Source organism: Pimephales promelas, chromosome 7 (assembly GCF_988280905.1).
Source record: "Pimephales promelas chromosome 7, fPimPro1.hap1.1, whole genome shotgun sequence".
Taxonomy (NCBI): Eukaryota; Metazoa; Chordata; class Actinopteri; order Cypriniformes; family Leuciscidae; genus Pimephales; species Pimephales promelas.
The window spans coordinates 8,008,256-8,022,299 of record NC_142775.1 but is presented as its reverse complement, the minus strand read 5'-3'; the positions used below and the strand labels follow the sequence as shown (position 1 = coordinate 8,022,299).

Genomic DNA, 14,044 nt, shown 5'->3' with positions numbered 1-14,044 from the left:
GGTCATCAGGTTCCTGAGGGGAGCGAGGAGGCTACATCCGCCTCGTCCTCCCCTCGTGCCCTCTTGGGACCTCTCAGTAGTTCTAAGTGCTCTGCAGAGGCCTCCCTTTGAGCCTTTGCAATCGGTAGAGTTAAAGTTTCTGTCCATGAAGACAGCACTCCTGGTTGCACTGGCCTCCATCAAGAGGGTAGGGGACCTGCACGCATTCTCCGTTGACGAAGCGTGCCTGGAGTTTGGGCCGGCTTACTCTCACGTGATCTTGAGACCCCGGCCTGGATACGTGCCCAAGGTTCCCACCACTCCCTTCCGGGACCAGGTGGTGAACCTGCAAGCGCTGCCCCTGGAGGAGGCAGACCCAGCCTTGGAACTGCTCTGTCCGGTACGTGCACTCCGCAACTACGTTGACAGAACGCGGTGTTTCAGGACCTTAGACCAGCTCTTTGTCTGTCATGGGGGGAGCCAGAAGGGAAGGGCTCTCTCAAAGCAACGGCTGTCTCACTGGATAGTGGACGCCATTGCTTTGTCTTACCAGCAGCAAGGCCGACCATGCCCCCTTGGTGTGACGGCCCACTCCACTCGGAGCGTGGCTTCCTCTTGGGCTCTAGCGCATGGCGCCTAACAGATGCTAACAGACATTTGCAGAGCTGCAGGCTGGGCGACACCAAACACCTTCGCGAGATTCTATAATCTGCGAATTGAGCCGGTGTCTTCTCACGTACTCGCTTCCACCAGTACTGGACCTGCTTAGGTGTCTTCGCTTGCTCGCCATTCCACTCCTCGGATTGGATAAGTGCGATATTCCTCAGTAGTCTTCCGTTGAAGCCTTGAGTTCTTCACGCAGCTTGAAGCTGCGTGAAGCCTTCACGCAGCTTGAAGATGGCGTGATGGCACTGACCCCCATTCTCCGTCACTTCTGACGTAACTCGAAGTGACTACGAAAGGGAACGTCTCGGTTACGGATGTAACCCTCGTTCCCTGAGTAGGGAACGGAGACGTCTCCCTGCCACTTCGGCTGTATCGCTGGGTAGAAGCCGGAGTTCAGTCTTGGCTCCTCAGGGAAGACATACTGCGGTTGCGTTCACTTCCTCCTTTTATACCCACGGGGTGGGGCGGAGATACGCTATGCAAATTCCGCAGCCCCAAGGCATTTTCATGCCATTGGCTCGTTTTTAAATACTCGAAGAGGATTGGCTTTCTATGTGAAACCCCTATTCTCCGTCACTTCTGACGTAACGTCTCCGTTCCCTACTCAGGGAACGAGGGTTACATCCGTAACCGAGACGTTTTACCAGCTCTGTCCAAAGTAGTTGAAAAACTTGTTTACACAAGATTGTTTCAACATCTGGACAAAAATAATATTTTATATGCACACCAGTATGGTTTTAGGAAACAACATTCGACTTACATGGCACTTGTCCATTTTTTGACTGAAATATATAAAGCAAAAGATAGAAAAGGAAACACTGTTGGTATTTTTTTTTTGGACCTTTCAAAAGCATTTGACACCGTTAACCATTTCATTCTGTTAAAAAAAGGAGTGGTACCAAATTGTCAACTGTAATGGGACAGAATCCCCTCCCCTTTCCCTTCAGTGTGGCTTACCACAGGGGTCCATTTTGGGTCCCTTGTTATTTTTATTATATGTAAACGACCTTCCTAATGTCTCAGATAAATGTTCAAAAATCTTATTTGCAGATGATACAAGTGTTTTTTTACTACCATAAAAATCCTGAAATCTTAATAAAGGTAGTTAATGAAGAACTTGACAAGTTATCTACTTGATTCAAGTCTAACAAATTGTCACTTAACATAAAAAAACAAGTTATATATTTTTTGGTATTAAGTCTGATGCATTTAAGTATTCAATGAAAGTTCAAATTGATAATGTCTCCATTAACAATGTTAGATCTGCTCGTTTCCTCTGTGTTACACTAGCATGGTGTTACATGCTAGTGTAAGCACTAGGTGTTACACTAGGTGTTACACCTCTGCATTTAGATTTTAACGCTTTCACTGTGATTTAGTCGGTTTATATCTTTTAATATAGTCAATGAATTAAATGAAATCGCCTCGCTGCGTGAGGAGAGAACGTAAACAGATTCACTGCAGCCTTAAACCAGAAAGAAATTTTAAGAAGTATAATGAAATGGTCTCCATGCTACACTAATAATAGTAGTAAGGCTTTCCTCTGTATTTTTTGCCTGTATTATTGGTGAGAATTGTTATGTTTATTGTCCCCCCAAAAATTTTGATGAAATTTTCACCCCTGGGTCTACAGACACTCGATTTTTATACTTTCTTTTTCAGAGTACTTAAATTTTAAAGCTATAGTATACAATGTTAAAAATCAGTTGAGAAAGCCTGAGACAGTAGGGAAGTTTTAAAAAAAAACTCATCCCGCCCCTCCACACACACACCCCTCCCCTCTGTGCTACCTGATCCCTGACGTATGTCACTTTTGAGTTCACGTCAACACAAGATTAGCCACACATGAAATGTTCTAAACTCCCCACCACCATTGGTATAATATTAATTTAGTATAGTATATATGCTAAGGTTTTGAGTAATTGTTATTGCAGCACACAGCGCATCTTGTTCAAATTCCGATCAGCTCGAACAGAAACCCGCTAGGCATACTGAAACCTCTTGATTGTGCCCTGGTAATTGGTGATTTGATCACACGGAACGTGAACATGGAGACACCAGCCACCATAGTCACATGTTTGCCGGGAGCCAGAGCGCCTGACATCACAGCAAATTTAAAAGTGCTGGCTAATGCTAATCGTAAATTCTCTAAGATCATTATTCATGTCGGCGCTAATGATGTTCGACTCCGCTAGTCGGAGATCACCAAAATTAAATTAATATTAAAGAGGTGTGTGAACTCGCAAGTACAATGTCGGGCACTGTAATTTGCTCTGGCCCCCTTCCTGCTCGCAGGAGTGATGAGATAGTCAGTAGACAGTCCTCACTTAATCGTTGGTTGTCTGAGTGGTGTCCGCAAAATAATGTGGAATTTATAGACAATTTTGAAAAGTTTTGGGGGCAAGCCTGACCTGTTTAAAAGAGATGGTATTCATACCTCCTGGGCTGGGGCTGCTCTTCTCTCTAGTAATTTGGCTCATAGTCTTGGACCTAAAACATGACAAATTTGGCACCAGGTCAGGAAGCAGACAGACTGGCTAAACCGACCGTCTGCTAGTGGCCTCGCGTCAACAAGGTCAGACAAATCCCATCACATAGAGGCTCTTTCACCTAGATATATCATATAAAGACTGCGTCTGTTCCCCGAATTTGGATATCCAAAAAACTTAAGATTAAAAATCTAATTGATGTTCAACAGATATAATACAGATGAGCAAATGATAAAGCTTGGGTTGCTGAATATTAGATCACTTACTTAAAAATCGCTCATAGTTAATGATATGATTTCAGATTATAATCTAGATGTGCTGTGATTGACAGAACCCTGGCTAAAACCAAACGATAACATAACTTTGAATGAGTCCACCCCACAAGATTACAGTTATAAACATGAACCTAGTCTGAAAGGCATGACCACTGCAGATTCATTTGCCGTTGATAGTGTTGCCATAAAACCAATCAATCATATCCAAATTACGGTTATTATTACGACGTCCAACCCTGATCAAACACACCTGAACAAGCTAATCAAAGTCTTCAAGAATAGGCTATATTAGAAAGCTACAGACAGGTGATTTCCATTAGGGTTGGAGTTGCCCAGAACTCCAATTGGATCTTTAAAAACGCATTTTCAAAAAGTGCTTTAAACTCTTTTCATAGCATTTGTTGTGGGACTCAGGGGGTATTTTGATGCAGCAACAGGGGTTTCCTTTGTAGTTTTGTGGTCCTCGCTGTCTGCCCCTGCTGACTCACTAACTCAGTGCATCTTCCAGCAGAGTTGATTGTGAGATCGCAGGTCGAGAGGATGACAGTTCAAGTGTGCTGCTTGTTTAGTGTGGTTTTATTGGGTCTTTCTGCTTGTTTGAGCACAACACACACTGGAGTCCTAGGTGAGAATTTCTTTTAGCTTCATCACGCAGCCCAAAGAAGTGCATTAATGAAGTACCTTAAAAAATTAGAATTTAGACGCATCTGCTTACGAAAATACAGTACAGACGACAAGTGGAAGTTCAACTCTGTGTGTTGGTTTAGTTTTAATAGTAAGCCAAGTGTAGATATGCGAACCGTCATATGTTTATGCGTTTTTCATTGTACAACAATTTCATTGTTTAAGAGAAATTCATAAGCCTACAATATAACATGGGGAGCTGATTATAACCGATAACTCCGTGATATATATATATATATATATATATATATATATATGTGGGCGCGTCTATATTTGTTTTTTGTTCTCTTACGAAGCCTATAAAAATGCTTAAGGGAAATGAGGGTGGTCATGGGGATGGCATCCACTATGGGGATATGCCGCTACGCGTTTACATGACCAAAAATTCGGGTTAGAAAAGGGGTACCCCAGGTATAATATCCCGGTTTTTAAAATCTGGCATATGAGCATATTCGGGTTTTTGCCGGTGTTTACATGGCCGTTCTTGGCTTTTAGGACAGCATTAGGCCACTTGATGGAGTTTTTCGGTTCCTTGCCAGTGTTGCCTTTTGGCTTGTGTCACAGGTCGGGATGGCCCCCCCTGTTACAGACCACCCCTATGGGCGTACCACCTCGAGGAGTTACCCAGAAACACCACGACCACAAACAAGGTATCAAATATAAAAATATTTTATTGAATTAAAATTTCATAAACTAAAACTGGATGTTTCTTCTTCTTGGCTGCTAGGGGTAAGTATAGATCGGATGCTGTTCTGGAATTCACACGGCAGTTCCTCTTCGGACAGCCAGGGGCAAGTATAGAGCAGATGCTATTCTGGAATTCACACGGCAGTTCCTCTTCGGACAGCCAGGGGTAAGTATAGAGCAGATACTGTTCTGGAATTCACACGGCAGTTCCTCTTCGGACAGCCAGGGGTAAGTATAGAGCAGATGCTATTCTGGAATTCACACGGCAGTTCCTCTTCGGACAGCCAGGGGTAAGTATAGAGCAGATACTGTTCTGGAATTCACACGGCAGTTCCTCTTCAGACAGCCAGGGGTAAGTATAGAGCAGATGCTGTTCTGGAATTCACACGGCAGTTCCTCTTCGGACAGCCAGGGGTAAGTATAGAGCAGATGCTGTTCTGGAATTCACACAGCAGTTCCCCTTCAGACAGCCAGGGGTAAGTATAGAGCAGATACTGTTCTGGAATTCACACGGCAGTTCCTCTTCAGACAGCCAGGGGTAAGTATAGAGCAGGTACTATTCTGGAATTCACACGGCAGTTCCTCTTCGGACAGCCAGAGGTAAGTATAGAGCAGATGCTGTTCTGGAATTCACACGGCAGTTCCTCTTCAGACAGCCAGGGGTAAGTATAGAGCAGATGCTGTTCTGGAATTCACATGGCAGTTCCCCTTCAGACAGCCAGGGGTAAGTATAGAGCAGATGCTATTCTGGAATTCACACGGCAGTTCCTCTTCGGACAGCCAGGGGTAAGTATAGAGCAGATACTGTTCTGGAAGTCACACGGCAGTTCCTCTTCAGACAGCCAGGGGTAAGTATAGAGCAGGTACTATTCTGGAATTCACACGGCAGTTCCTCTTCGGACAGCCAGAGGCAAGTATAGAGCAGATGCTGTTCTGGAATTCACATGGCAGTTCCCCTTCAGACAGCCAGGGGTAAGTATAGAGCAGATACTGTTCTGGAATTCACACGGCAGTTCCTCTTCAGACAGCCAGGGGTAAGTATAGAGCAGATGCTATTCTGGAATTCACACGGCAGTTCCTCTTCGGACAGCCAGGGGTAAGTATAGAGCAGATGCTATTCTGGAATTCACACGGCAGTTCCTCTTCAGACAGCCAGGGGTAAGTATAGAGCAGATACTGTTCTGGAATTTACACGGCAGTTCCTCTTCGGACAGCCAGAGGTAAGTATAGAGCAGATACTGTTCTGGAAGTGGCTGACTTCAGCATGAGAGACTCGGTGGGCAGATTCAGGCTTTCAATATGAGAGGCGCACTGGAAAGATGCTGGTTCTTCTTTAGGACAGGGAAGTCAAACAACAGTGCATAAACATTCCACAATTCATCTTTGAGTCAATAGTATATACGTACTCACAGCAGGTGGCTGGCTTCAGCATGAGAGACTCGGTGGACAGATTCAGGCTTTCAATATGAGAGTCTCAATGGAAAGATGCTGGTTCTTATTTAGGACAGGGAAGTCAGACAGCAGTGCATAAACATTTCACGACTCCTCTTCACACTGGATAGACCGGAGGCACACTCCTGCACAGGGCATACTCAACGCACACAGTAAGGGGTTAATTCTGGAATAAGACGGCTGGGGGGCACGAACAGACACAACAATCCTCACCTCAGTGCAACCGTCAATCACTTCAAATAATCATGTGATCACTCCACAATAGTCACTTCACACTAGATACAGCAACTCACACCACTCGCAGTGAATAAGATCTCCACTCGTAATCCCAGCCAGCTCACTCCTCTCGTGCCAATGGAACAGCGTGTCCACACTGTATGGAGAGTATACTACGCACACATCACTGCCATAAAAAGGTTTCCACAAGATCAAACAGAAGACCTCAATAGGCAAATTCGCTGATCACTGATAACGGTATGAGACCAGAGTCAGATAATGAGGATCTCCAATAGCACTTAACTGTTACTGCTGTCTCTCCTTCTCTATCCGGGGTTAAACTGCTGTGTTCAGGCTCCTTCCCTGCCGTGGGTTCCTCTGTCCCCTGCCACACACTGCTCTTCACTCAAACATCCGCTTTTATGATCCCCCTCGTGAACGCGATGATTCAATCTCCGCCCATCTCACAGCTGCCGCTCGTTTCTCCTTTGCGGAATCCAGCCGAACTGTTTTTCATGGGGCAACCGGCGGGGTGTTACATTAAATTAGCTCCCCATGGAAACAACACCGCGTTCATGGTTCCTCACTTTGTCACCTGGTGACACTTGCTCAGTTGGGGATATTCAAATTAATTAACCAATCAGTAATACTTCCGTTACTCTTTGCATAACAAATCGATTTGCCCCACTCAGTGAAACACCCACTCAGAAACCTCTTTATTGTGCCCTGGTAATTGGTGATTCGATCACACGGAACGTGAACATGGAGACACCAGCCACCATAGTCACATGTTTGCTGGGAGCCAGAGCGCCTGACATTACAGCAAATTTAAAAGTGCTGGCTAATTCTAATCGTAAATTCTCTAAGATCATTATTCATGTCGGCGCTAATGATGTTCGACTCTGCTAGTCGGAGATCACCAAAATTAAATTAATATTAAAGAGGTGTGTGAACTCGCAAGTACAATGTCGGGCACTGTAATTTGCTCTGGCCCCCTTCCTGCTCGCAGGAGTGATGAGATAGTCAGTAGACTGTCCTCACTTAATCGTTGGTTGTCTGAGTGGTGTCCGCAAAATAATGTGGAATTTATAGACAATTTTGAAAAGTTTTGGGGGCAAGCCTGACCTGTTTAAAAGAGATGGTATTCATCCCTCCTGGGCTGGGGCTGCTCTTCTCTCTAGTAATTTGGCTAGGACAAATTAGTCTTGGACCTAAAACATGACAAATTTGGCACCAGGTCAGGAAGCAGACAGACTGGCTAAACCGACCGTCTGCTAGTGGCCTCGCGTCACCAAGGTCAGACAAATCCCATCACATAGAGGCTCTTTCACCTAGATATATCATATAGAGACTGCGTCTGTTCCCCGAATTTGGATATCCAAAAAACATAAGATTAAAAATCTAATTGATGTTCAACAGATATAATACAGATGAGCAAATGATAAAGCTTGGGTTGTTGAATATTAGATCACTTACTTAAAAATCGCTCATAGTTAATGATATTGTCACGGGTGACAAAATCGCTTGGCGATCGGAACCCTCCTCAGAGTCGCAAGTTCCCTAGGGGAATGGATTGTGTGCAACACACCACTGCAGTTCCGGGCGTGATGGAATCATGCCCGCACTGATTAGCGCTAATGCCCTGCAGGTGCGAGAGAGAGAGGAGCGGCACTCACACAGGTTTCCTGTTTGACGAGTCAAGATAAACAAGATAAAAGGACACAGACAGAAGGGAGAGGAAGACACAGATGGAGGAGGCTCAGATGGAGGAGGCTCAGATGGAGGAGGCTCAGATGGAGGAGGCTCAGATGGAGGACCCTCAGATGGAGGACCCTCAGATGGAGGACCCTCAGATGGAGGACCCTCAGATGGAGGACCCTCAGATGGAGGACCCACTGACAAGGAAGGGACAGGGGAAAGGGAGAGACGCCCATTTAAGCTTGCTGGATCAGAGTGATTGTTTGTAGGAAGCCTGCTGGTCTGAGCTATCAACTGGATCTGTGCTGGGAAAGGAAAGAGCAAAGATAAGTGAACTGATTTTAACTTATGAACATTTAAACCGCTTGAAGAGGATACAGTGAGTGTGGATCTGACTGTTGGAGGAGCTATGTGTTTCAGAGTGTGTGGAGGAGGAATTGAAAGTGAAACCCCATGTAAAGTGAGCACAACAAACAGAGCGAGGCCTCTGATCAGCCCTACCGTGTGAGTGAATTGCAGTGCTTTTGCCTTATTAATACACATTGATTTTTGCCTGTGGAATTGAAGTGAACACGAGTGTGATGTGTCTTTGCTGAGAAGTGGCCCCTATCCATGCTTACACGTTCGTGGAAGGATATTATATCTGCCCCCGTCAGAAGCCCAGAGTGATACAGTGAACTGAAGAGAGAGTACTGTGTACTGTGAATATCCTCACCTGTTCTACTTACTGTTTGAGCCCAGAAGTATACAGCAACGCTGATAAAGTAATCGTTTAATCCACGGTTGCCCTACTGTGAACTGAGGAGAGAATACTTTGTACTGTGAAGATCCCCACCTGTTCTACTTGCTGTTTGAGCCCAGAAGCATACAGCACCACTGGTAAAGTAACCTTATGACTCACTGTCTCCCTATTGTGAACTGAAGAGAGAGTACTGTGTACTGTGACTATCCTCACCTGTTCTACTTACTGTTTGAGCCCAGAAGTATACAGCAACGCTGATAAAGTAATCGTTTAACCCACTGTCGCCCTACTGTGAACTGAGGAGAGAGTACTTTGTACTGTGAAGATCCCCACCTGTTCTACTTGCTGTTTGAGCCCAGAAGCATACAGCACCACTGGTAAAGTAACCTTATGACTTACTGTCTCCCTATTGTGAACTGAAGAGAGAGTACTGTGTACTGTGAATATCCTCACCTGTTCTACTTACTGTTTGAGCCCAGAAGTATACAGCAACGCTGATAAAGTAATCATTTAACCCACTGTGGCCCTACTGTGAACTGAGGAGAGAGTACTTTGTACTGTGAAGATCCCCACCTGTTCTACTTGCTGTTTGAGCCCAGAAGCACACAACATCGCTGGTAAAGTAACCTTATGACTCACTGTCTCCCTATTGTGAACTGAAGAGAGAGTACTGTGTATTGTGAATATCCTCACCTGTTCTACTTGCTGTTTGAGCCCAGAAGTATACAGCAACGCTGATAAAGTAATCGTTTAATCCACTGCTTCATTACCGTGCACCCACGAGAGTACCCTGTACTGTGAAGAATCCTTACCTGCCATACTTACTGTCTGAGTCTGGAAGTCTGCAGCACCGCTGGGGGAAAAGGAAGCTTTTAATCCACTGCTTTATTATCGGGCACTAACGAAAGTACCCTGTACTGTGAAGAATCCTTACCTGCCATACTTACTGTATGAGTCCGGAAGTCTGCAGCACCGCTGGGGGAAAAGTCAGCTTTTAATCCACTGTTCACTACCGTGCACTAACGAGAGTACCCTGTACTGTGAAGAATCCTTACCTGCCATACTTATTGTATGAGTCCGGAAGTCTGCAGCACCGCTGGGGGAAAAGTAAGCTTTTAATCCACTGTTCACTACCATGCACCAACGAGAGTACCCTGTACTGTGAAGAATCCTTACCTGCCATACTTACTGTATGAGTCCGGAAGTCTGCAGCACCGCTGAGAGTATCTTAAACTGTGAGAAACCCTTGGTTTAATAAAGATTGTTACTCCTTTGAAACTTATCTCTGTCTCCGGGTCCTCTGTTGTGTGCCTGTGGTGTCGGCTCCTCACGGTGGTGACTCAGTTAGAGGGGGGGTGGTTGGTCACCCGAGCGTTCCTCCCTCGACCTGTGACAATATGATTTCAGATTATAATCTAGATGTGCTGTGATTGACAGAAGCCTGGCTAAAACCAAACGATAACATAACTTTGAATGAGTCCACCCCACAAGATTACAGTTATAAACATGAACCTCGTCTGAAAGGCATTGGTGCTTATTGTAATAATATATAGTGTAAATGATAAATCACGTTTGAGAATTCTGCTGGCTACTGGTCCCACGTGATCGCTGTACCACCTGACCACTGCAGATTCTTTTGCCGTTGATAGTGTTGCCATAAAACCAATCAATCATATCCAAATTACGGTTATTATTACGACGTCCAACCCTGATCAAACACACCTGAACAAGCTAATCAAGGTCTTCAAGAATAGGCTATATTAGAAAGCTACAGACAGGTGATTTCCATTAGGGTTGGAGTTGCCCAGAACTCCAATTGGATCTTTAAAAACGCATTTTTTAAAAAGTGCTTTAAACTCTTTTCATAGCATTTGTTGTGGGACTCAGGGGGTATTTTGATGCAGCAACAGGGGTTTCCTTTGTAGTTTTGTGGTCCTCGCTGTCTGCCCCTGCTGACTCACTAACTCAGTGCATCTTCCAGCAGAGTTGATTGTGAGATCGCAGGTCGAGAGGATGACAGTTCAAGTGTGCTGCTTGTTTAGTGTGGTTTTATTGGGTCTTCCTGCTTGTTTGAGCACAACACACGCTGGAGTCCTAGGTGAGAATTTCTTTTAGCTTCATCACGCAGCCCAAAGAAGTGCATTAATGAAGTACCTTAAAAAATTAGAATTTAGACGCATCTGCTTACGAAAATACAGTACAGACGTCAAGTGGAAGTTCAACTCTGTGTGTTGGTTTAGTTTTAATAGTAAGCCAAGTGTAGATATGCGAACCGTCATATGTTTATGCGTTTTTCATTGTACAACAATTTCATTGTTTAAGAGAAATTCATAAGCCTACAATATAACATGGGGAGCTGATTATAACCGATAACTCCGTGATATATATACATATATATATATATATATATATATATGTGCGCGCGTCTATATTTGTTTTTTGTTCTCTTACGAAGCCTATAAAAATGCTTAAGGGAAATGAGGGTGGTCATGGGGATGGCATAATATTTGGAAGCTGTCTGCAACGTATTAACTGATGTCCATGTTTTCTATCAGCATTGCACTATTACTAACTCTACTATAGTGGGGTAGGTTGTAACCGCACTCTCAGTCTTTGAAACTGATTGATGCACTTTAGTGAAAATGGTGGATTTCTAAGCTACTTTGACTTGAAGAATATAAATGTGTGAATATTATAAAGTTTGAGACTCATTGCAAAACCCCTGTCTTGCTAATGCTGAAGCAAACTATTACAGCACTTCCTGGTCTCCCCTAATGATCCTCTTGAATCCTCTTCTGTAGTGTCCGGTCGGTGTCCGGCGATGCTGACGGTCACGCCGTCCCGTCGAGGATGCTCTTCTGATAGAGACTGCTCTGGAGGACACAAATGCTGTCGATTTCCCTGTGGGCGCTCGTGTGTGCCGCCTGTTTTCAGTGAGTTTTAATTAATGGATGCTATACGTCTTCCAAAAAAAAAAAAAAAAAAACACTGCATTTTGTTTCTCTCAGAAATCGCTAGTATGTTTCACAAATAATTGCAAAGAAACCGCAAGCAACGCATTGAACTAAATGTGAAACTATGAAGTAGAAAGACTGAATATTCCGGAAAATCCTCCTACAGCCATCTTATGGCGGCTTTTTTTTTCATAGAGCGAATGAGACATTCAGTGTTCCGTGGCTTCAGTTGCGTAACTACCATTCAGTGGCAGTATTCAGTTATGTGGCTTCTCTGTCATGTGTCTCTTTATCAGCAAAGCCAGGAGAGTGTCCAAGCAAAAAAAATGGAGCAGAAACGTGTGACGATTTGTGTTACTATGACAGTGACTGTCCGGACAATGAGAAATGCTGCAGCAATGGATGTGGACATCAGTGTATGGCTCCATTTACAGGTATTTATGTTATTATATTAGTGTCTGGGTCAGCTTCCTCATTTCAGTTTGTCCTGGTTTATAATGAATTGTTCTCAATGTAAAAGTGTTCAGCCAATTGCACAGTTTCGAGCACAGGATGGCTTTGCAAAATTAATTCTTAATACGATTATTTATTAACACGATTGATTAATATTTAAGTAGTAAAACTTACTATTTGGGTTTGGTGCTGTATCTGAGAGTGAATGCCGCTAAACTGACAGACTAAAGTTGACCATCCGTATCCATCCAGTGAAGCCTGCAGCCGAACCGCCGAAGCCTCCAGTGAAGCCTGCAGCCGAACCGCCGAAGACTCCGGTAAAGCCTCCGGTGAAGCCTGCAGCCGAACCTCCGAAGACTCCAGTGAAGCCTCCGGTGAAGCCTGCAGCCGAACCTCCGAAGACTCCAGTGAAGCCTCCGGTGAAGCCTGAAGTCGAACCTCCCAAGCCTGCAGTGAGGCCTTCCGACGAACTGCCCGTGCCTTCCGACGAACTGTTCGAGCCCTCCGACAAACTACCAGAGCCTTCCGACGAGCCGCCAGCAGCCGAACCCACAAAGCCTCCCGTCATGCCTGCAGTGAGGCCTTCCGACGAACTGTCCGAGCCCTCTGACGAACTGCCCGAGCCGTCTGCAGCCGAACCCGCAAAGCCTCCTGCCAAGCCTCCTGTGATGCCTGCAGCCGAACCCGCAAAGCCTCCTGTAAAGCCTGCAGCCGAACCCGCGAAGCCTGCAGCTGAACCCGCAAAGCCTGCAGTGAGGCCTTCTGACGAACTGTCCGAGCCTTCTGACGAACTACCGGAGCCTTCCGACGAACTGCCCGAGCCGCCTGCAGCCGAACCCGCAAAGCCTCCTGTGAAGCCTGCAGCTGAACCCGCAAAGCCTCCAGTGAAGCCTGCAGCCGAACCGCCGAAACCTGCAGTGAGGCCTTCCGACGAACTGTCCGAGCCTTCTGACGAACTACCGGAGCCTTCAGACGAACTGCCAGAGCCGCCTGCAGCCGAACCCGCAAGGCCTCCTGTCAAGCCTGCAGCCGAACCCGCAAGGCCTCCTGTCAAGCCTGCAGCTGAACCCGCAAGGCCTCCTGTCAAGCCTGCAGCCCAACCCGCAAAGCCTCCTGTCAAGCCTCCAGTGAAGCCTCCAGTGAAGCCTGCTGGTGAATTGGCCAAGCCTCCTGTGAGTCACCCTTATGGCTAATGTCCTGGCCATAAGTAATGTGGATGTGCATGCAGTTAACTGTGCTGATTTAATCATTGACTGTATAGTGTTTCCTGTATCACCAAATAAATCTCACTTTTATGACTATTGCCTCTTTTTTGTTCCTTTTAAGTGGGAAAACAAAGAATCTTTTTTTTTTTTTTTGGAATGCCAGTGCTAGTTTGGCTGTTCTCTCACATAATAGCTCATTGGAATCTATGCATAAGATCCCACCCTCCTTCAAAAAGCATAAGAGCGCGCGTAGCAGTCCTGGGAACTCTACAGAATATATGAAGAGTTCAGATGCAAAAGCCTCTAAATGCCATCTGAAATTTTCTTCTTTAATGATTTTTATCAAACTTGTATATTTAAGTTCAGTAATTTCACTTAAATAACAATTAATAGGTAATTATCATTGCCATTTAAGTGAAATTACTGAACTTAAATATACAAGTTTGAAAAAAATCATCATTCTAGAAGAAAATTTCAAATGGCACTTAGAGGCTTTTGCATCTGAACTCTTCATATGTTCATGTTTTAATATTTAGAATACTTT

General features: G+C 45.0%; 1 pseudogene; it reads left to right on the top strand.

Moving 5' to 3' along the window:
• The first annotated feature begins 4,663 nt into the window (after positions 1-4,663).
• LOC148978281 (uncharacterized) lies at positions 4,664-7,651 on the top strand (annotated as a pseudogene).
• The last annotated feature ends 6,393 nt before the right edge of the window (positions 7,652-14,044 follow it).